Source organism: Ciconia boyciana, chromosome 1, assembly GCF_034638445.1.
Source record: "Ciconia boyciana chromosome 1, ASM3463844v1, whole genome shotgun sequence".
Classification (NCBI taxonomy): Eukaryota; Metazoa; Chordata; class Aves; order Ciconiiformes; family Ciconiidae; genus Ciconia; species Ciconia boyciana.
The window spans coordinates 196,056,610-196,081,000 of NC_132934.1; the positions used below are offsets into that span (position 1 = coordinate 196,056,610).

Sequence of the window (24,391 nt, forward strand, 5' to 3'; positions counted from 1 at the left end):
AGGTAATGCTCAGTGCTGGATCAGCTCTGCTCTGGCTCTAATGCAGCCACCCGCTGGTCTCACCCCCTGCCAGCTCTTCTGGTTGGAGATGCTGAGGATCTTCAGTAGTCTCCATCTCTTGCTGTGGGCAGCTTCTTCCTCAGCCGCACCTCTCCCGCTGCCGTCAGAATGGCCATGTAAAGGTTTGGTTACCAAACTTAATTTCCATATTGAGGCTTTTTAGCTATTATCATTGGTGTTTCTATGTCCTTGCTTTCAGGACACAAATCTTTATGATCCCATCAGGATATACCATCTACTGTCTGTTATATTTTAAACACCTTCTTAGGGACAGGTACAAACACAGCAATGCTAATATTTCTTATCAGGACACAGCAATGGGTCTCCACGGGTGGCTTAGCTGAGAGTGGCCACACGTCCTCTGAGGACACACTACTTGGCCCTGATTTTTTGCCCCCTCCATCACCGTGCGCACCAGCATCGGTCAGCAGGGTCTCACAAAGCCCAGCGGAGCCATTACAGGCCGTTAAAATGGCAGCCTTGGCACTTGTAGGGTAAGCACTGCCTGCAGGGGGTGAAAGCCACGTGTTCACGTTGTGCTCCTTTTAAAGCCAATTTATTTTAACAGGAATTCACAGTGTGCAGCTGGCAGTGGCGGCCAGCAGACATGGCAGTGTCCAGGCTCCGCTTTGAGATCTTCAAGAAGCCTCTGGGGCTGGCGGGGGACTCCCGGAGCCCTTTGGGGACCACCTGGGTGCTGCTGTGGTTGAGGATGCTGCAGCCTCCAATGGGACCTGGCCAGCTCCTGCGGTGCCAGTGGCCTCAGCCCAGGTTTGGCTCCCAAAGGAGGGTGCAGCTCCACAAGGCTGGGGCTGAGGGACACCAGGGACCTCTCGCCAGGGCCAAGGAGATGCTCGGCTGCCCCAGCCCCCCAGCAGCACTGGGAGGAGGTGGCGAGTGGCAGCAGTGGGAGACTCACTGCTGCAGAGGACAGAGGCCCCCATCTGCTGACCCAGCCTGGCATCTAAGGAGGTTTGCTGCCTGCTGGGACTCTGGTTCTGCTTTTCCATGAGGCCACCAATGAAGCAGCCAGGGGAGACTTGCAGCGCATCAAGCGTGGCTACATGTCTCTGGGGGTGAGCCCAAGGGCACGGGGTCCCAGCTGTTTTTCTCCTCAGTCCTGCTGTTGACGGGGAAGGGCTTCAGGAGGAGTGGATGGATCCTGCGGTGCAACTACTGGTTGTGCAGCTGCTGTTGACAACAAGGATTTGGTTTTTATGACTGTGGGACCCTCTTTGAGGATTGAGGACTGCTGGGAAGGGATGGGATCCACCTCACCAAATGGGACAAAAGTGGGCCAGCAGGCTGGCCAGCCTGCTGGGGAATAACTTCAACATAGGAACAATGCGGGAGGGAGTTGGCAACCCACCAACAAGTGAGGAAGTGCTGGACCAGGTTGGCAAGGAAAGGGTTCAGCGTGACGTGGACAGGAGAGACATCATAATCAACAAAACAGGGCTGAAGGGGACGAACTTCAAGAGTATCCACATAGATGAGGAAGTGCCTATGGGAGAACTTTATGGTGGAAGCTCTCGTACCTCTTCTGGGAAACCAGCACGACTGGGGTGCTCTCTGAAGTGCACGTACACTAATGCACATGGCATGGGGAACAAACAGGAGAAATTAGAGGTCTGTGTGCCATCGTAGGGCTACAATCTCACTGGGATCATGAGTCGTGGTGGAATAGCTCACTGCTATGGATGCTGCCAGGGATGGGTACAGGCTCTGCAGGAAGGATAGGCTGGGAAGGCAAAGGGGGGGATTCCCTTGATTTGAGGGAACTGTGGGAATGCATGGAGCTCTGCCTTGGATGCATGAGGAGCCAGCTGAGAGCTTATGGGTCAGGATAAGTGGGCAGACAAACACGGTTGACATTGTTGTGGATGTATGCTGTAGACCACCTGATCAGGAGGAAGAAGTAGTTGAGGCCTTCTTGAGGCAACTGGAAGAAGCCTCATGTTTGCAGGCCAATGAAGACATGGGAGACTTCAACCACCCCAATATCTGCTGGAAGGGCAACACAACAAGGCACAAGCAATTCAGGAGGTCTCTGGAGTACACTGATGATAACTTTCTGATGCAGGCGATTGAAGAGACAACAAGGGGAGATGATCTGCTGGACCTCAGAATCACAACCAAGGAAGAAATGGTCAGGGATGTGAAGGCTGGGGTGGCCTTGGCTGCAGTGACCATGAGATTGTGGAGTTCAGGATCCTGAGAGGAGGGAGCATGGCAAAGAGCAGGACCACAACCCTGGATTTCAGGAGAGCAGACTTTAACCTCTTCTGATTGCTGCTTGGAAGAATCCCATGGGATACAGTCCTGGAAAGAAGAACAGTCCAGGGGAGCTAGTTGATTTTCAAGGATCACCTCCTGCAAGCTCAGGAATGGTCTATGCCCAGATGCAGGACATCAAACAAAGGCAGCAGGAGGCCTGCATGGATGACCAAGGAGGCCCTGACAAAACTCAAACACAAAAAAGCACACAAGGGTGGAAGCAGAGTCAAGTAACCCTAGGAATAATATAAAGACACTGTTGGAGTGTGCAGGGATGGGGTTAGGAAAGCGAAAGCCCACCTGGAGTTGAATCTGGTGAGGGACACGAAGAGCAGCATAAAGGGCTTCTACAGCTAGAAAATGTGCACCTGCTGCTAAATGGGGAAGAGGCGACCTGGTCATACAGGACATGGAGAAGGCTTAGGTAGTGAGGACAAGAAGGTGATTGCGAGAAGTCATTATGTTTTTATGAAGGGCAATTCGTGCTTAACCAACTCAATAGCCTTCTATGAAGAAATGACTGGCTTGGTGGATGAGGGAGTAGCAGTGGATGTTGTTTATCTCAACTTTAGCAAGGCTTTTGACACTGCCTCCCATGACATTTGCATAATGATGAAGTATGGGCTAGATATGTGGACAGTGAGGTGGATGGAAAACTGGCTGAACTGCCAGGCTCAAAGGATGGTGATCAGTGGCATGAAGTGCAGCTGGAGGCCACGCACTAGTGGAGTACGCCAGGGTCAATAATGGGTCCAATACTGTTCAACATCTTCACTAATGACCTGGATAATGGGACAGACTGCACCCTCAGCAAGTTTGCAGAGGAGGAGGGAAGGAGCGGTTGATGCACCAGTTGCCTGTGCCGCCATTCAGGGGGACCTCAACTGGCTGGAGAAATGGGATGACAGCGATCTCATCAAGTTCAATGAAGGGAAAAGTTCTGCCCTTTGGAAGGAATAACCCCATACACCAGTAGACACTGGGAGCTGACTGGGCTGAGAAGCAGCTTTGCAGAGAGGACCTGGGGCTCCTGGTGGACAAGCTGACCATGAGCCAGCAATATGCCCTTGTGGTAAAGCAGGCCAACAGCCTCCTCAGCTGCATTAGGAAGAGTGTCACTAGCAAGTCAAGGGAGGTGATCCTTCCCATCTGCTTAGCACTGGTGAGATGCATCTAGAGTGCTGTGTCCAGTTCTAGGCTCCCCAGTACAAGGGGGAGTACCAGTACATGGACATACTGGAGTGAGTCCCTCAAAGACGATTAAGTGACTGGGACAACTGACATATGGGGAAAGGCTCAGAAAGCTGGGGTTGTTGATCCTTGAGAAAAGAAGGCTCAGGGAGGATCTTATCAGCGTGTTTAAATACCTGAGGTTGGGAGAGAGTAAAGAAGATGGAGCCAGGCTTTTCTCAGCGGTGCCCAGTGACATGACAAGAGGCAATGAGAACAAGCTGAAACACTTTTTTACTGTGAGATTGCTTGAACAACAGAAGAGGTTGCCCAGAGAGGCTGTAAAATCTCCACCCTTGGAGATACTCAAAACCTGACCAGACATAGTCCTGGTCAACCTGCTTTCGCTGACCCTGCTTGAGCAGAGGGCTTGGCCTAGGCCATCTCCAGAGGTCCCTTCCAACATCAACCACGCTGTGATTCTGTGAGATTTGTTTAAATCTCCAGCATAAAGCACAGTTATTTTCAAGTATTCCATCAGTTCTCACCTCAGTACAGGAAATTTGGCTTTCAAGCCCAACAGCACATTGAACCTTTACCAAACCTGTGAGGCCAAAGTTTCAGGAGCGCTTTAACAACCTAACAAACCAAGGAAGTACAAAATGTGCCATGCGAGTCAGATGTTTCTACTGCAACAACCATACGATCAAAAGTTTCTCTGACAAAACCATTTGCTGTCAGGACAGAGTGGAGCCAAGTCAGCATGATTCAAGTTTTTAGAGTCAATTTTGTAAAATGTCAGAAGGAGTTACTTAGTGCCACCCAGTGCTGGCAGCTAGAAAAAGGAAGGTTAAATATGGTTACAACTGGGTGTAGCCTAGTGAAACAGGAAAAAAAAAAAATCCCTGCTCTTGCTTTCTGTATCAGGGTTGAGTATTTCCACAGAAGCTGTGCAGCACTGAGGCCCAGGAGATAACTGTCCCGCAGCTGAAATGCGGCTTAGCCATCTTGTTAAAAAAAATCTTGCACCTTTTATATTCACTTTTCAAAGCAGGTAATCAGTTTGAGATATAGATGGCCTCTTTTGTCACAAGTCTCACTCCTCTAGTCTGACATAAGCCTAGAGAGAAAGTTGTGCTGACTTTTCTGGTTAGATGTTCAGGAATTTGGATGAGAAACAACTATGTAAGAGGTGTCTCTTTCCTAGGACAAGTAGAGTACAGTTAAAACATTACCTTTTTCCCCCTTTATCTCAGATGCTGCACATGACCTCCCTTTTCCTTGAAGCCTTTTAAATTATACAGGATCTCACGTATATCAGACATGGAAATAATACTCTCCCAGTTATGATCTTTGGATGACTAAATAATTGCACTTACGCTTTTGTCCTTCAAAAGACTATATAAAGCCAGTTAAGTGTCATGGTCCCATTTAACAGACATGGAAAGTGAGGTGCTGAGCAGGCAGTGTCCTCCCCATTGCAGCAGAGAGAGGGGTCCTGACCAGGAGGGGATGGAGGGGACCTGGAGCCAAGTGGAAAAGAGGGGAAGGGGAAAGCAAGGCACGGAGATGCCTTGAACCCACCAGACACGGGGGGCGTTGAGGGGATCCCAGGGTTGTGGTTTCACCTGTAGTGGCCATGGCAGAGAAATCCTCCTTCTAGCATTTTGGCCTCCTTTACTCTGCCCTGAAGTAGTCTCGTTGCCCAGACAAAAAAAGACAACATCGATTTGAGCGGTTCTCTGCCGGTTCTTTATTTCAGCCCCTAGAAGACAGAGGGCCAAGGCGAGACCAACACAGGAGTTTATCTCAGATTGATACAACAAAAAAACAACAGTAAAGTGAAGGCTGTTTGCCCTCTGAAGCAACCTCACCTCCATGAGGTGCCACACTGGTTATCCATGTTTCTGGGTGGGAGGGGTCCCTACAGGCATTTTTACTTTTTTTCTCCCACCCGTGGAGCCATGTCCCAGTCACACAGCCGATCCCTTGGATTTGTGCCTGCTGACAACAAGCTTCCTTCCTCGCTTACCTCTCGCCGAGCGCTGGGAAACAGGCCAGGTGGTGCGGCCACTGCTCACGTGCCAAAAACTCCTCTTCTGGGGCCAGCATACTCAGGATGGTTTTTTTCTTTTCTTGCCAGTCCCGTGAGGTTCCTGGAGGACCTGGGAGCTGGGCTGGCTCTGCTGGCTCCCATAGGAAGACCTCCATGGTCATTAATTACATCTGCACGTCTCACTAGGGGCCCACATGTCCTAGGTGCTCTCCACAGCTATGAGATTCCCAGTCCTCCTCCCACAGAGCTCACAGTTTAAAACCCAACATGGAAAATCACTAATTCCTGTGACGACTGCTCAGCCCGTGCCTCAGGAATTCGTCAAAAAGAGAATTTTCCCGAAGAGGGGCCACGGGACACAGTGAGCACAGAAAGAGTTGGGTGGAGGAAGGAGACCAGACAAATACAGCATTCATGGCAAAAAAAAATATCTGTGTGTGTCCCCCTAGTTAGGAAGGTTTACAAAGTAGGTTTACAATGAGAGACAGTCCCTGCTCCAGAGGTTTTACAGTCCCAGTGATCAGGAGGAAATAGCAGGAAGGAGAAAGGCAGAAGCAGGAGGCCTGGGAGTCCCTGCGCTACACAGAGCAACTCTGCAAAGTTTGCAGGTCCGAGGCATTTTTAAGCCTATAAATAAACGGGGGACGTTAATGATGCCATTAATCTCCGTTGGCTGCCGTCCCAGCTATTTTCAGTGGTGAGGTTACCTTGCCTTTCCCAGCAAAAGTAGGTCTCAAGGGGAGGGTCGGGTGAGCGGTGGGGATGGATGCTGTGCGCCCGGGGCCAGAGGTCACCGTCCTCGGTGGGAGGACACTGCTGCCGTCCTTGGCTGTGCCCCGCCAGCCCTCCTGGCTTCCGGCCTGGAGGGAAACATGTGAAAACAGTCGTCAGGTAATAAATGACGGGAAAAAGCAGAGTGCTGCCGGCTGCAGAGGGAAACGCGTGACTGCTCGTGCCTGCGGCCCCCGCAGCAGAGACACTTTCTTCATCTCCTGCAAGGAGATACCCCCGATGGAGACCCTCTGCTCCTCTGGACCCCCTCGGAGCCTGCTCCCCCACCTCTGCCTTTCCAAGGACAGAAAGTGGCGGGGCTCGGAGCTACAGGAGAGGGGGGACCCCGGGAGGGGACAGGCCAGGGGGTCCCAGCACACTAGCCCAGGGCAGGGAGTGTCTGGGGTGCAGGTCCCCGGGGAGAACAAGGTCTGCCCTGAGAGAGCTTCTCGCCCATCACTCACACCAAGAGTCAGTGGTTCCCTCACAGGCAGAGAGAGAAGAGGTCCCTTTCCTTTCCACCCAGGGAGAGCAGGAATGTCATAAACTCAGACAGTAAAAGGTGCTTTTCCTCCTTCCCACAAACACCAGGGAAAAAATAAAAGGAGGTGGACGCATGTTGCTCTTCTTCCATTCTTGCATGAAGCTGATCTGAGGTAGGTCAATATCTAGGCGCCCCAACACATCCTTTCCTTGTCATGTGTGGTATGACACAAGAAAAGCCCTGTCTTTGCTCTTCACCAAGGTCTCACTATGGGATCCCGTGAGGAGAGCAACCCCAGGACCACATCTGCCAGGGAGAAGAGCGGCCCAACATCTGCCCTTAGTGCTCACACTGCACCCAGAGCTGGTTTGGCTGTAGACGGTATGGTGCCGAGGTTCATCTTACAAGTGTACCATGCTTTTGTTTACTTTATTATTTCTGTTACAATATGCCAGGAAAAATGAATTCCTAAAAGAAAATGAAGTTCACGTTTACTGGCAATAGGTGCCTTTGAAAACCAAGTCTACACACTGATTTCCTTTGACCTGCCTGCTCAGATATCCAAGACAGTCAGATGCGACTGCATGTGGTTAGAGAAATGAATGTTCCTCTACCACCAGATAATAATGCTGGCCAACCTTTTCTTTTCTCTTCTGCAATGAGCTCAAGAAGTTGAGACATTCGCTAAGTAATATCACAAAAGAGTAGTTTGCACTCTGATCCCAGGTGACATTTGGCTACTGTAGCTATTAGGACTTACGCTCGTGAAGCATTCAGTAGCACAGGACGCAGTTTCCCTGTCTTCTCAGAAAGCACCCACTGATTTTGTTCTTCGTGTTGCTTAGTGTTGTTTCCCAAATTCTTAATACCTATAGTGGTGTGGATGCCACTTCCTTATAACCTATCAACTAGGGAAAATTAAAAGAAATTTTTATGTTTTTCTTACCTTAACAATGACATTTTGGGGCCAATGTCAGCAATTTCTCTGCAGAAGATCCAGCCCTCTTGACCTGGCTTGCAGCTCACAAACAATGCGACCTGTTCTCCCTCAGGAACCACTATGAAATGTATTTATTTTACTTGGGTTTCACCGTTTTGCCTCAATTATATCCAGTGGACAATCTGAAAGCACTGTTAATGCTACAACTTCTATGCTGCAACTGCTGTCTACCCTCTTTTAGGGGTCATGCAGAATACGACCATTTGAAGGTCTCTGGAGGCCTGGGCGGCATGTGCATGGCATAAGGAAGCAAGGTTTGGTGCTGTGTATAGCCACTTTGGAAAGCAGAGACATAACTGGATCCCACACTGTGCACTGGATCTGTGAAGGGGAGCTATGAACTCACATGTTGATGGCAAGATCTGAGACACCAACCCCAGCGACATCCTGCCATGCAATGGAGAGGAAGTTTCTTTCCCACCTTAATGAGCCTATGTAGTGTTAAGCCATTTTTGCAATGCTTTTGCAAAGGCTCCTTTCTGGTCCCTACTGTCTGTAACAGGCACTTTGGGGAGCCTCTCAGCCCCACCGCTCACCCAGGACGCTGCCCTTCTGGATGTGCTGATGCAGTGCAGCAGGGAGCAGGCACTGCAACAATTCTTTGGCTCCACGGAGGTGTCTGTTAGTCACATCTCCAGCAGCTTTGGCAGGCTTGGTGCAGTTATTATTAACTCCTAATTGCTACTTGCGGACTTTGCTGGGTGGTTGCCAGGATGGGAATTTTCTTTATCAATGGAATTTCATCAGTTGGGTTTGCTTGCCATGCATTAGTTTCTCACATTTAGAGATATAGCCATCTAAATCCTATTGGTATAAACTGGAGCAACATCAATATCAGTAGGGAAGTGGGGAGAAAAGCCCCTCAAAATCCCAGTTTTACTCCTCGTATTCTGTGTCTGGAGAAACAGCACGTCCGATAAGAAACCAGCTTGCAATTGCGGTCTGGCACAAGATGCACAGAGATACTCCAGACAGATTTAACATTCACCTTGACAAAGTAATCAACTTGTCAAGCAAAGGAAGTCATCGTGGCCAGAGTGGTGATGGAAGGTAACTAATACTCTCCATCTGCAGCATCAGGCAATTAAGGATTTAAAGTATTACAAGAGAGGACAACTGAAATGTTAGAGAAGAAAACACATATACAGAAGTGGATACATTAGCAACATGTAAGGGCCAGAAAAATGGAAAAGAAATGCCAGAAAAGTTTCATATTGGCCCCAAATGAATAACAGCCTCAAATGAAGTGGTTAAGCCTTGTTGCATATGTTAGGAATACAGGCTAAGCCAAGCAAATGGTCTCAGGCTAGTAGCACAGAAGAAATTATCTCCCTAGAGCAAAAAAGGCATCTGTTTATTTATCTTGCTTATGAAAATGTCCTTGTCAGATGTTAGCAGCACTGAGCTCTCTCTGGGCAGGTCACTTACCTTCTCACTGCTCCAGAGGAGACCTGTAAACCACTGCCCCCCAATACATGATGCATCTACCTATGCCAAGCAGCCATCCCCGCTCTTCCCAGGAGCGCTGAGCTCCCTGAGCGGGCTCAGTAGGCACAGCCCTCCTTATGCCTGGAAAATCCTGCTACAGAAAAACATGGGTGCTAGCAGTAGCGACGCTGGAAGAAATCCCTGCGCTCCCCTGAAGCCTCACCCGCACAGAATCACGCTGCAGGGACAGGGTTACATTAAAAGTGCCTTTAATGGCAACACCAGCTAAAATAATTCCTTCCTGCTGACCCCGCTGCTCACTCACACCAGAGCACGGCTCCTGCCGACGCAGCCCTTCCTGGCACCGGGAGGGGAGAGCTGAGGACCGGGGCCCAGAACTGACCAGTCTTAACTAAAATCCAGCAAAAACTTGTTGCTGCTTAGAAAAAACACCAAACAAAGAAAACAACCTAACCTGGGGAGTTCCCTGCTCTGCACACCGATGAAGAGGTGATGCATTGCAGCTCAGAGGTCGGAGTGAGCAGCTAGAGCAGGGACAGGCATTGCTGCGGAAGTTTAGGCTCAAACTATGGCCAGTGTTTCCACATTTCCAAAAGGAGGGAAAGAAGGGTGACAGTGTCTCAGACAGACAATAGCTGGAATGAAGTGGGAGAGCTGAGCCCTGCACCAAGGCTTAAGCAAACCAATGCATGCAACCACTGACTGACAGCACTGGCATCTCCAGGAAGGCCTGAGGACCCACACCTGATCTGCATGTTTTGGAGACCAACAAAAGCAGTGATTCATCAGATCAGTCATAGAAATGTGAAATTCTCTCTTGTTAATGTTGACAATTAATTCTTATATTTGCCAGGGAAAACGGGTCCTGGTGCCTTTCCTCCAGGAGGCTCGGGTACACAGCAGTGGGACCCTGTTGTTGCCTTCTGTAGGACCAGGATGCTGCTGTGCTGGCCAGGCAAGAAAATGAAGTTGCTCCCCTGGTCCAAAGTGAGTGCTGAACAGACTACAGGATTCAAGAACACTGGAAATGACCACAGCTATATGAACCTGGCATTTCAGGGTGCCCCTGAGGCAGCAGAGCCTCCTAATGCTGCTGGTCTGAACGGACTGCTTTAGCTAGTTTGGGTTTCTCGGTGTCCTGGAGGAGATATTAGACAGTTTTGAGATTCAGTCTCTAATTAGGTCCCTGTAGTGGTAAGATTGTTTCCTTTATAATAACCCAGTGGGAACTGGTACTTTATCCTCTGTACTCAAATTTTTATTTCTTTCACCCTTGTCTTCTCTCCAAAGCCCAGAGTCTCCCAGTCCACTGGCTGACAGCTGCAAAAGCCTTTGACATTCACTTTAGGGACGTTTCTTTTCAGCTGCTCCGTATTTCCTTTTGACAAGCTCTTCTAGCGATATTTACTGCAACTAATGAATTAACTCACGGCTGGACCACTTGCTAGTCTTTTCAATCCAGCGCCGTTTTAAATCTTGATTAGCTGGTTTGATTTTTAAATCTCTTAGAACTGCTAAGTCCAAGCTGTGCTGTCGCACACCGTGACTGGGAGATGGTTCCTGGTTACGCAGAGCAGCAGCCACGGGCAGTGCTCAGGCATTAGGCATGCGGGGGACTCCACCTCTCCAGCAGCTAGCAAAACAGTGTATTATCCACAGGAAATAGTTCAGTTCACAGGGAAAGTTATTTGGATAGCTGGAAAAGAAAGAGTCTTACTAATTTAAGCACATGTGAAAAATGATGCAATGCAACATGCACCACATTTCACAAGCATGTTGCACAAGTGATATTACACAAATGCACCTTTCTCCACATTCTTCCAGATCCTCTTTTCTGTTTCTAGCTACTGAGCTCATCCTCAGCAATGAACAGAAGTCCAGAATTTCAAATTAGGATCCTTATTTGAGTTCCTCCATAAAATTAGTCTGATTTGTACAGATTCTGCCCTCTCAAGTCCCATGATACTTCCAGGGTCTGCAGGTGTTCAACCGTTGCGACAGTAAGGTCATTTTTCTTTTGGCAGCTAACTGTGGTTTAGGCACCTGATTTTTAGTGATTTGACTTCCAATTCTAGAATTTCGACCTGAAGGTAAGCAGAAAACTGGAATTTGTAGCCCAGAGCCCAAGAACACGCTAGTCATGTAGTTGCCCAAGTTCAGGCTGAAATGCCAACGCACATGGAGGCTCTTAATTTGTCAGAAGCCTTACAACAAAACAGGAAGTTATTAATATCAGAGCCCAAACTGACTTGAGAGTCGAACAATATCAAACAGAAGGTGTCTTCCCTTTCTTCCCTTTTTTCCTGTTTATCTCTTGCTATTTTAGAAGCCAGGGGAGACAAAGAGTCAAAGTGTTTCTCAATTTGGTGCTGCAAGGCAGTGAAATTGAACTGGCAGACGGTACATCATCACAGTAAAGATACGGCATCTCTCTCCTCAAGGCTTTAAAGCTGTTGCTGTACTTTTAAGCAAATAGGCAACCTATTTTGAAATGATGGGGTGGAACATGACAAAATAATGCAGTGCAACGGTATGCAGGAGTTCAGACATAGTGAACAATAAATGAAACTACAGGGGAGGGTAATAGGCTGGCTTGGTATAATTATCGTAGGAAAACACTGGAACTAAAGAACTTTCTCCTGAGAAAGTGTCATTCGATTTTTAATTAACACAGGTCATTATGACTACAGTTCCATGTCATGTCTGTGTGATGGCTTATCAAAGCAGGATCAAATTACTGGCAGGGTCCTGGGACGAAGCTCTAGGGTAAAGGAAAAATACCGTACATGCCGGCTTACCGCTACACGGTATAGAAATGAGCAAAACTTGCTGGACTCATGGCCCAGCCTCATCCCATCAGCGCAGCACACGCCAGAGAGCACTTAGCCCTCTCTTTTCACTGCTGCCAGTGAAACACAGTATTTTATTTCAAACAAGGACAATGTGAAAAATTGCCTTTTCTAAAAGGGAAATGGACATAGTCCCTCCTTGAAAGGAGAGACTGAGCAAGGAACCCTGTGCTGAGAGCAGCCGGCGAGGGCAAAAGAGGAGAGCCAGCCTGCCGGGATGCAGGCTCGTTGGCTGCTGGAGCTCTTCTGCGTTTCATCAGCTGCCGTGGACGGCGTCGACGGGGCCAGGAACCTGCCTTCCCAGCCCCAAAATTCTCAGAGCATTTCAAAAAAGACCCATGTTGGGCCCAGGAAAACTGGCACTGGACAGGAAATTAAAGGCAAAACTGAAGACTATTTGTTTCAACTTAAAATTGGGCAGATGATACTTCCTAGTGTAATTTGGCTTTTCTTTAAGAAACAAAACAGAAAATGCTAACAGTGGCAGTAGCTATATCCGCTCCCTTGGAAAGGGTTCCATTCTCTTGGGGAAGCAGGAGCCGTGAGGACTCATTGCTAGGCTCTTTCACTCTTTCAGAGTTATTTGGAGGTTTGGGCCTGTTTCTTTTTTCCCATTCTTTCTTGCCGAGCACTCACAGCCACGTGAAATAAATTCCTAGAAGCAGATCGCTCCCACAGAGCCCTACACCTCTCAATTTGCACCAGAAAAACACTGTTTGTACCTGCACAAGATAAAAAAAAATAGAGGTGCATCTTCTTTTCTGGCCTTGATAAGGGTTCAGCTGCAAATGCAAGGTAAGAGTCACACTGTTTTCTTTCCGCTGGGGTTGCAGATGTCAAACAAAAACATAACGGATTTCATCGCTACCTCAAGGAAATCTGCTGTAAATGACTTGCAGGGCCCGCCACCTCTGACAAGATTTGTTCCCTGCAGCACTAATGTAAGCAGCATAGTCCTTATGGGAAAGCACAGCAGTCCGCTGTCCCCCAGAACGGCATCTTTTCTCCCACTTAGGCCACTTTGGAGGGTGTTGAGTAAAGAGGGGTACAGCAAGTGGCTGCAAGGCTGCAAGGCTCCTAGTCAGGCACTTTTGTGATGATGGCTACAGTCCTTACTAGAGTCTTTCATCGTCCCAGTCTTCACCCCTACAAGGGAAGAAAATCTTGTTCTCTCTTAACAAGAGGGCACAGGAGCACAGGATGACAAAATGGCTGGCCCCACCACCTGGAAGATGCAGTTTCATGTCACATCTCAGCCAGTCTAACAGCTTCTTGCTGTAGATGTGGATGGGCTCCTCCCCGGCTCTGGTCCTGTGCTCCCACTCCTGCCTTTGCACTTTGCTGACTCCCACCCTATGGACACCGTTTCAGGGATCTAAACCAAAGAAAACTAACTCTGTAAACCAAGTAAGTCTCCTGAGTCCCATGCTAATATCTTAGCTGTGAGACCTCCTTTCTTGCGAGTATGGAAAAGAAAAAAGGTAAGGAGAGGGCAGAGACAGTACCTTTGGCTTGAATCCACAGCAATCCCATACTGTTGGGTTTTTTTTCCCCTTTCTGTCCCCAGCTGTCCCTCCAGCAAGCTCCTGTTTTGCACCGCAGCACTTCTCAGAGGCTCAGCCTGTCAAGGAGCCAAGCTGCTCCCCAGCTCCTTGCTCAGCAGCCACCGGCCTCTCCTGCACATGGCGAGCAGGCGCAGAAGGAAGGAATAACCACTCACCTCAGCCTCACCCGGACACCGAGCGGGATGCAGGAGCCGGGAAGCAGTGCCCTCTTGCATATACCCTGCGACCAGCCCCAGCCAGCCACTCCTCGCTGCAAAGGGTCTGTAAATCCTGGGATTTACCTGCCCTCACAGTCCTAGCAGGTATATCCCAGCAATGGGTGGCTCCCACCTAAGCTCATGGATGAGGAGGAGGAGGAAGGGAAGAAGAACAGTTTCAGATGAAGTGGAATTAGGCAAGACAAAAGAGTGGTTACTAGGAAAAGAAAATGAATGATATAAAAATAGATACGAATAATTTTCATGTTTTAAGCAAGAACTGCAAGAGAGGTGAAACGAAGCAGAGTGAAGGGAAAGCGTTCTGCAGAGTGAATTAGAGAGATTTACAGCAGAACATCAGTTCCCTGTGTAGCTCAGGTCAAACATTGCTTTGCATTTGGAAGTCAGCTACACTGAGAGCTCTGAAGGATTCCCTTTGCTGTCCAAGGCGTACAGTCTAAAGGTAATACAGAGTGAATCTCTTCAGGGCCTGATATGGTTGTCTCTCATACCATACCCGAGTGCCTCACAGGCTTTGAAGTATTAAACTCATGTGCCTCGGGCGTGTGGAAGTGCTGTTCTTCCTTGGAGAATGAGGGGCAAAAGGCAGAGGGGATGGGAGCAGCTTACCCCAGGGAGTCAGTGGCAAGGCAGAAACCTGGACGTAGATCATCTAAGTCCCAAGCTAGCACCTGAACTTCCAGACACACCCACCCCCTTCTCCCCCAAAACGTGAGAAAAGAAGAAACAAAACCAAAGCCATACCACAGTGGTTTAAGTCATTTGAGAGTCCTGGCTGCAACCTCCCACACAGCAATCACCGCACAATCCTGGCTGGTTTCGCCGCTACCATCTTACCTTTCCCCTCTCAGGTTTTCTGTTGCATCTTGACATAAATTGGGAGCTGCCTGAGGCAGAGGCTGTTTAACCTTCCCCATTACTTTGCATGTGGCACGCAGTATCATGGGGTATCTCACAGTTTTTGACTCTAAATTGAGGTTTTGACTCTGACAGTCAAATTATTTAATGCCACTTGTGTCTGCCCTGTGAAGCCTTTGCATCCCTGTGAGCAGCGGACAGAAGCAATACATCTAAGCAAGAGCCATCCATGCATACCACTCAGGTTTTACCATCTCTGCTCATTCTGAGATTTTTGATGTTGGGGAGATTATTTAGGTTACAGGCAATAGCTCTTGAGGGTGACAAGAATCTGGCTAGTGAGTCACAGCAAGCCTAAAAGACCTGCATGGGGCAGAGATTGCTTTATAAGAATGAGGCCCTGCAAATGAATTGTTTATGAAAACTCTGATACCCAAACTGCTGCTGTGAAGGTTTTATGCAACAGAGATGTATGCGTTCCTGCTGCGCTACTGACTATTCCTATGTATCTCCTCTCTCCCTGCCCTTCAAGACTTTGCTCTGAATATAGTGATGTGTACTGTTCCTGAGAAGTCTTGGGAGAGAATCTAGAGGGTAAAGATTTGCTTCAAAGCAGATCTTCAAACATCTGTTTGTGGCACAAATATTTAGCACACTACAGCACATAGCTGCCTGTAGCTTCAAGGCAAACGCAAATGCTAAGAGGTATTAAGCACTCATAAACATAAACAAGATAGCCTGGAGTAGCTTATCGGTTAGGTGGTAATGGGTGGGGAAAGGCTCATTGTATATTTAAGGACCAGTCTTTTTCCCACTGATTTTTTCCATGTTAGTAACGGGCCAGGGAGAGGAAAACTCTCATGCATTTTAGCCTGGCCATATTGCTCAGATCAGAGCCAGTCCTGACTTCCTCCTGCAGTGGCTCCTGCTTGCTGCAGCATCAGGGTGCAAGGGCAGTCTCTGGCTAGCCACCCTCCAAGTCGGGAGAGGAAGGAGACAACCGCTAACGGCAGCCCCATTTCTGACGCAGTGCCACCTACTACAGCAGGTTACTCCTACAGCAAGACGGGGATTACAGCTGACGGGTAAGGGATAACTCCCCTGGCAGCAGAGGCCTTGCTAGCTGGCCATACAGGAGCATCGGGGGAGCCTCTGGCCTCAGATTACCATTTGGTTGGAAAACAGATGAGCAGATGAAGACCTGATGTTGCTTGATATCACTGTACCACCAAAGGCTAGAATGGAGCTGAGACACCAGGAGGACACTTGTACCGTCGCCCGAGAGAGAGATATCATGATTAAGCTGATAGAAATTGGTGGTGTTTTAGTCCCCCACACTCCTTCTAAGTGAATGAGGAGATCATTTGGCTGGTTGAAGTCCCTGAATCATCTCCTATTAGGATCAGACGACTGCCCATTCTAGTGCAAAGAGGGGACAGAAACATGGGGCAGAAGCCATAAAGACATGAGGCATGGCAGCAGTGCTGGTCTTGATGGGCCTAAACCATTATGGACAACATCTCAGTATCTCCAGTTGACAGTCTTCTGTCTAGTCTAATCCCACCTCCTTGGAGATTTCAACTAAAAGGCCATTTGGAGCAGCTCTGCCCTGGACATATGTTGTCTTCTGCCAACTCTGCTGCAGGGACAGTAATCTTTGCCAGCGGAGCAGCAATGAACAGCTGGGTGGGTCACCTCTTCAGTCACCTCACCATCATTTGCTAGAGCTCATTTGTCAGAGCCCGAAATCACAACACAAACACTGAAAATCAGCCCGAAATGGATATGCCTAGACCAAAAAACTTGCAAATTCTCTGAAAACATGCAGTCTAGCCCAATAAATAGTGCCTTCCCCAGGAGAGCTAATTTTGGTTCCCTAAGCAAAACAGTGTCAACAAGAAAAGCACTTTTACACTGGTATTTTTGGCAGTATGGAAACATCCCTGTATATTACAAGGTACTTACTACATGGGCAGAAGTTTCTAATGTAGATCCACACTCAGTTCTGCGTTTCTGGAGGTGAAGAAGGCTTTTCATTCATGTTGAGCTAATGTGACTGAGCCAACAGGAATTAAAACTATGCCCTTTTCTGCCTGTTGAGACATGGTGAAAGAAAGCAGCCACCTTAAATCAAAGGGTCCAGATTCAGGGAGGTGCTCCAGCTAGAAATCAGAAGGCAGTTTACAGATACTTTGATAACTTGAGCTTTTATCATTCCACAGGCCCCCGAGATCAGTTGGTGAGGGCTGAGTGAGTTTCCTCATATGGTATTTGAAGGCAAAGTCAATCTACATTTGCTTCCCAACAGGCAAGCCCAGGCAGCTACCGTGTGTTATAAAAAGAGGAGATTAAACACAGTTTTCTAGTGCTACTGTCTGAAAAGATACAATCAGTTCTATCATTAGGAGCTTAGGAGTTAGGATTTTAAATCTGATGTAGGCAGCTTTGAAGCGCCAGTTTTGTCAAGAATATCCCATGTTTTGTCCTATCTTGAAAACTGAATTGTTTAGCTATTAAAAGAGATTAATGTAATCTCTGTGCCTATGAAATTGGATTTTGAAACTGCTTGCTCACTGTACTATCTCCAGTGCAGTGCATGAAACCTCTGCTCCTATTCCCGTTGCTACAAATTCCAGTCGCACCCTGTTTGAGCCTAGGGTGTGCTGGCATCACCAAGGGGACAAACTGCCCGGTGGGCTGCGGGGAGAGGCACGCAGCCGGCAGAGCGAGGGGAGCTGTTCTTCCTTGGCGGCCGCTGGTGACAGGCCGTGTGGCTTTGGACCCCTCGGTGCGAGCGGGCCCAGTAAGAGGGATACCGAGGTGGTCGGGGCAGAGCGCACAAGCTACGAGCAGAGGTTGAGGGAGCTGGGTGGGTTTAGTCCAGAGATGGGGAGGTGGAGAGGCGATCTAACAGGAGCCTGTTGCAAATCACGCCTCCTCGATGGGAGTTACACGACTGACAGAGCCCAACGCCTCCTGCGAGCAGCAGATGGAAAAATGAGGGGCAACGAGCCCAGGCTGGAGCATGGGAGATGAGAATGGGCATTAGGGAAAACATCTCCCAGACAGCAGGACTCTCCGTCCTTGGAGGCTTTCAAGACTTGGATAGACAACGCTAAGGCTGACCTGACCTAGTGTGATAGTCCTGTGTTAAGCGGGAAACTGGATGAGCTTGGGCCTTCAGAGGACCCTTCCAACCAACATTTCTGTGTTTCTGTGCTTTTCCTAGTGAAGATGAATGCTGTTCAGCTCCGTGGACCCCTGCCCTCTTATGCTAGCTAAGGATCTGGTCCTGCAGTCTGAAAATCCTGAAACAGTGTTTAGAAAACATTTCAGAAAATTGGTTTGGAAACCTTCTTTCTTCTGCTCACACGTTCAGCCATGGTCTGCTACAGAAAGCTCTGGAAACAAATTGTCTCAAACATCTGGCTTCACAAAATATTAAAAGCAAGCACAGGATTTTTCTCAGCTGTGAACCACTATCCCTTTGGCAGAGGCAAGCTTTCAGTCACCCAGGGTCAGAAAGCAAGACCGGACAGTCCCTCACATTTGGGGCAGTACCTGTTCTCAGGGCAATCCCACATCTTGCGTGGGGCCACGGTGGCCACAATTTTGAACTCCACCAGGTCAGTTTGGGCTCCAGGAAGACACAGGAGATGTGCACATGCACAGGCTGAAGTCCCATGCTTCTACCTAGAGCAAGACGATCTCTTAACCTCAAGGGGAGAATTGACTGCGACGACCAGACTGTAACAAAAGCTGAAGTGGACAAGCTGGGCAAAAAGCAGCACAGAGTCAAGCAAAGGACCTCTGACAGTTGTATCACTACATTGTCCCACGGCACAAATATTCTCCAACATCTTCTGTTCCTCCTGTAGGATGGAATGGGCTGTCAGAGGTGGGGATGACCACCCACCCCATCCTAATTATCAACTCCTTGCCAGGTATGTCGTGGGATGCCCAAAAAAGTGTCTCTGAGCTCCACGCTGAGGAGAACACTGGGACACAAGTGAGAGGTACGAAGAAGACTCTGCTGGCCCTACACCTGCCTTGGGAAACCAGGGAGCTCAAAAAAGCTGCCTTTGCGACCTGGGAAACCAAAGCTGAGGCTGGTTCTAGTGAATAGGGGGCAACAAGGAAAGGCAAAGCAGCTCTGCTGAGTGCTGCACGCTTCGCCTCCTGCTCTTCCACCATGTTTTTCTTTTCTTGGCATACTCCCCTACCTTTCTAAGGAGGGTAATTTAAAATGGGTGTCATTATCCATGCATAGAGAGGAAAAAAAGGCAAGCAAGGTTTCCTCTGCTGGTTTAATAAGCTGGTGGCTTCCAAGAAACTAACAGTAAGCGTTAAGAAATCCGAGCCCCTCCTCCATGTTGCCTCCCACTCCCACAGCCAGCAGCAGCATGTTGTGCTCTCCTCCAACCCCCCTTTGCCTTGGAAACGTGGCTTGTGGTCCAGCGAACATGGTCTAGCCATGAGCGTTGACTTGCTTCACTCAGAGGTAAATGGTAGAAGAAGAGAGATCCCAGGGCAGGAGGCAACTGCTGCAGGGATTTCTGCTTGTTGTCAACTGACCATGCCTCCTTGCAGCAGCTTCTGTTCACTTGCGGTTCCTGGCTGTAGTGGCTTTATTACTGCTTCCACCCATGCACTCCACTCCACAGGCACCCCAGCAGGCTCCATTTCTGCTAACAGAGGGACCACAAAGCATCCTCTGGCTGTCTGAAGCAACTGCTCTCTCTAGCGAGAGATTAGCAACTCCATTAGCAAATCCAGAGATTAGCAAACTCCTCTTTGCTAGCCCCTTGCATCTTCTGGATGTTCCCCTGCCAAGTTCCCCTCTCTTGGGAAAAGGGGACCTATTTGCAGAGTAAACTCATCATGACAGCAGTGGCTAGAGCTTCTGACAAGCTATCCCTCTGCAGTGCTGTGGCCCTGCGGTGCTGCCCTGTGTAGGTAGTGGGTAAAAATAAAAACATAGGGTTTTTAAATGGTTATTCATCCCTTTTTGTAGCAGCTGAAAATTGAATTTGTCTTCTGTCTTTCCCAGAAGTATCCTTGACTGCAAAGGCTTGAGAAGCACCCTGGCAATAGCAAGGTTGTTGTTAATGACTGATTGCTTCAGGGCAGTGGAGGATTTGGTGCTCCTAAAACAGCGAAGAGCAGGAGAGAAAGAAGTCAAATGAGTGGGAGCCTGTGTTTGGCTATGCTTCTCCTGATGCATCTGGCAGAGACTGCAGAAATGGCTAGATGACTAATGGAAGTGTTTGTAGAGCATGGGGAGCCCCACACCCCAAATCACCACAGGCACAGACCATGTCACCACCAGCCGCAAACTGCCCAACACTGGTGGAAGGGACAAAGAACTAGCGTCTGTGTCCTCTGCTTTCAGGCAGAAGAAAAAAAAAATCTTTTATATTTTCTCTTTCTTTTAGACTTTGTAAACAGTTTTAGAGACTGTTTATACACAACTTGTTTTGTCCAGTTGGATGCATCTGGGTTACTTGTTCTGTCTGTCTGTTCTTCCCAGTTTTAAGCACTTCCCCACTAATTGCTGTTTCCTTGACCAAAAGCTTTACTTTTGCCTTCTGAATGCCATATTGAATTGACAGCATACGCAGCCCCAGTGTCACCCTCAATGCCTCCCAGGGCTCTGAGATGCCCTCAAGGCCAGATCCAAACCTCAAAGTGAAGGCATGGCACAGAAGTGCTGCTTCAGGGCTTCTCCCCACCCAACAGCATGCCGGCAGCCGGGGTGCCTGTGCTAGCCTTCTCACCCCAAACTACATTCAGCCTACGATGACTTGCTCCTGCCAGCTCCATTTGTTGTCCTCACCTGGCAGACAGCAGTCCCGCAGCCGCTGCTCACTGTCCCAGGTACCCAGCCATTCTGGGGAGCTCTTGGCAGCAGTGGTATTGTGGCAGCTATGATGGTCCTAATTAAAACAGACTGAATGGAGACAAAAGGGATGGCAAAGATGGCATCAGGGAAGGATGACACGGAGCAGCAGCAGTTCCCTCAGGTATGCACTAGCACCCAATACTGCACCTCGCTGGAATGTGCTGCAATTAGAAAGCCCACCTGCATGTACCACATTTTCAGCTGGCAGGGAGACTGGCATGAGTGCTGGGGGGGCTGCGACACGTACTGGGTTGTATGCGTGCTTTGGAGCTGGAGGAGTACCCAGTCAGTGCTGGGAGCTGACAACATTTTATATGTACACACAGCTTTACATGGTCCTACTGGTATCTGAACATCTGCTGCTGCTTAAAAGACAACTCAGTCCTGACCTACCTACGGAGAAGATCTTGGGTATTGTTTTTTAAAGCAGTGGATAGGTCAGAATGCAACGCTACCAGGAAAAAGCCCAAGTAAGCACTATATGTTACATTTGGCTCTACCTGCTCCTGGTGCTACTATCCTGCCTGTATCAATCCATTATTTCTTGCAGTCACCTCCTTTGGAGCATGTGTGTTTTGTTCCTTGTTCAGAGTCCCATGCAGCATGATCCTGGTTATCAGTATTGTCTCCTGGGGACCGTAGCAGTGACATTAGCAAAGTCAGTAGAATCCCTCTGACAAAATACCTGCTTATATTATTTAAAAGAGCCATCCACATATCTATAGAATTATTAGTTAATGCTGCTCTCTCTTTTCCTAGTGCAGCATAACTAGGATATAACAATAGATTTGTATTGATAAGGCTTCTGGAGTGAAGAGTTAAATTGTATTTGCTGTCAGCAATGTGATGTTAAATGTATGAACTGAAAACTAGCTAGCCACCAACCAACAACATTGTCTAAGCACCAGAAAACATGGAAAAGAAAAGTTCTTGACTCTGGCCCAGTAAGGCTGCCACTTAGATATTTTTTGAAATTTAATTAAGCAAATGTCATCATTCCTAACACAAACCATCTTGCAGTGAGCATGCTTTTGAATGCTCAGAGCAAAGCAAAAAGGAGCACTGGAACCCTGAGGAGTTAGGATTTATTCCCATATTAGGTACTATTTCCACAATGAGCTGCGTTCCCAGTTTATCCATTTTCATTATGCCAATTTATTGCATATTATGTACTAGGGAAGTGTGTTTAGATTAAAATCTCACTTTTGTAGGTGCTACATGAACAAGTCATGAGACAGTCCCTGCTCCTGCAGACTCCAATGTAGTGTCACAGTGACCTGGAAGCAGAGGATAAAGGATATGTACAACAGGGAGAAGGTGCAAATTGATGTGTCCAGCAAAAACCCACATTCTTCAGAGTAGGCAAAATCTTGCTTTTCAGGAGAAAAGTTGTATGGCATGAAAGTGCACATGGGCTATACAGACATCTCATTTATATTTAAAGGTGGACGTAGTGCTTATGAAATGAGACAGATAAATAGCCTATGAAATTTCAGTCCTCTCCATCTAGGGCACAAATCTATCAGGTGGCCATGTTCCTCCACAGCAACCTGCCAAGCCTAAATTTAAAAGGATCTGGGAAGGAGAGGACGGTTCAGGCTCTGCACCCATTGCAGGTTGAGCTCTCTGTTCCCATTGCCATCAACAGCAGCATCTTCACCACTGCGATCTCCCCATCCTCTGAAAAAGGGGCTAAAAGAACTAACACTTGCAGACCTCAGATGTGACAGTAACTCCTCCAGTGCCTCTGGCGATTTATAACAGTAACTTGCATTTTCCAAAAAGATTTTGGCGTGGAGGAGCCTGAATGTCACTGTAAGTATGTGGAAGTCTCAAGTAAACGAGTCTGTTCTGAAAACGGGGCCCGACCATGTAGCTAGAAAGCCATGAAGGACTTCAGGATGTCCCTACACTGCACCAAGTGAAGGTGGCCTGCAGAGCCCCAGCTGCCCCCGGCACTAGGATCAGTGTAGCCAGGTTGGTCAAAGCCTGGCTGAAGTCTTTGCTCTTTTGCTGCCACGTAACCCAGTGTTAATGCAAATATAATCCCCTTCCTACCCTCATCAGCACCTCTCATGGCACTGCACAGCAGCAGGTGGTGATACCAGCTGCAAACAGCTGCTGTGGGGTGCAGTGTGGACACATCTGCAAGCGCTTACACCACCCATCGATGCCGGGGCCTTGGTTGCTCCTTACTTCGCAGAGATGGCCTGAGGATCCATTTTAAAGGAGCTGGTAGGGCCTGGGGGGGCAGGTGGGAAAACTAAAATAGCTCTAAATCCAGTGAGGAGGAGAAGGCAGCTGAGATGGCAAGCAGAGGTGAGACCAGACACTGGAATCTGAAGGTATAAGGCAACAGATTATTAACAAAGGGACTTTTTCAAGTGTCCTGGTAATGTGGCAATGAGAAACCTCATATTACTGCTTCAGCAAACAGTGCATATATAACATAGCATTGTGAAATCTTGAAATCTTTGTACACAAATACAGTTAGGAGAAGAAAGTGATAAAAGGAAAACTTGGCCATATTTCTGAATATACTCTCTTCTTCGGGAAATAATGTTGACACGGCCAGAACAGGTCTGCTATATCCAACTCTCATGCACGTGTCCTCATTCCTATGGCTTAATAATCATAATGAACTATGAGGGAAAGGTAAATAGTCTTCATTCCACATCTCTGAGGATAATAATAAGAAGGAAGAGATTTCAAACATTGGTAATTACTTGTAGAGCTGCACATTGCTTAAAACATCAACCACGAGCCAAGAAATACCCCTCAAGGCTGCAATCAAAAACTGTTTTTGGCTCTGCACCGTGAACAGAAATTTTATTTGATCAACAGAGTTATTGCAACAGACTTGCTGTTTAGAGTCTGGAAGCTTGTCTCTAAAGCGGCACTCCTCGCTGCAGCTAAAGCCTCCTGCACAGCAAAGCTTTGGGCTCATGAAATGCAGCTCTGGCTAACAGCTTCAGGTTAATCGTGATGACGACCGAGGAGTGTCTTCGATGCTTCTCCCTTCGCTAGTTTAAAAGTCTGTGCGATCCCTGGCCCATAGGCCTTGCACGCTAAAAAGAAAACAGGTATCTCTGTGTCCCCCCACCAGAAAAAAAACCCTGCCTGCCAGAGAATACTGGCATGGAGAAAAAGGAGGAACCGACAATTATTTTTTAACAGAGTTTCTCAAGAAAATGACAGACCTTCTCACAATATTTTAGATATCTTTTGTTGAAGTGTAAAAAGTAGACAACATTTAAGTTGAAATCTGGAAAACTGAAGGTCTATTATTCATATTCATATCTGCCATCATAAATGTGTTTCCTGCTGGTAAGGAAACTAAGGAAAAAGAACAGTGTTGAGAAGAGAGATGGTTGTTAAGAGCAGAAAATCATTTTCAACAAACAACAAGTTACACCAATCCGACAAAACCAAGGAATGATACTGACTGCTCTTGAATACCACACACTGGACCCTATCCAGCTAATTACTTAGGGACATATGGATAATTGGCATCTCCATGCTGACGGTTTGGTGATCTGGCAAAACAGAACCTTCTCCAACCATGGGAATAAGATTTTAAAAAAAATCACAGGCTCCTGCTCAGCAAAAAGAAACCAATGGGGCATGGAGACCCTTACCTGTGTCAGAGACACAAGAGTTCAGATGCAAACCAGACATGAGCTGCCTGAGATCCTCAGGAGGGAAGAAGGAATTTCAGGCAAACGTGCCATA

At 48.0% G+C, this 24,391-nt stretch overlaps 1 long non-coding RNA gene across 4 annotated transcripts in view; it reads right to left on the minus strand.

Annotated features, from left to right (window-relative positions):
- Nucleotides 1-5,287: 5,287 nt before the first annotated feature.
- Nucleotides 5,288-24,391, minus strand: part of LOC140646453 (uncharacterized) — a 62,940-nt gene continuing 43,836 nt past the window's right edge. For 3 of the 4 annotated variants that reach the window (XR_012040439.1, XR_012040441.1, XR_012040443.1), the window contains one exon: nt 5,288-6,423. This is a non-coding gene — a long non-coding RNA (uncharacterized lncRNA). Of the gene's footprint in view, nt 6,424-23,065; nt 23,339-24,391 lie in introns of those variants that run through there. The other variant, XR_012040440.1, reaches the window with a different exon arrangement.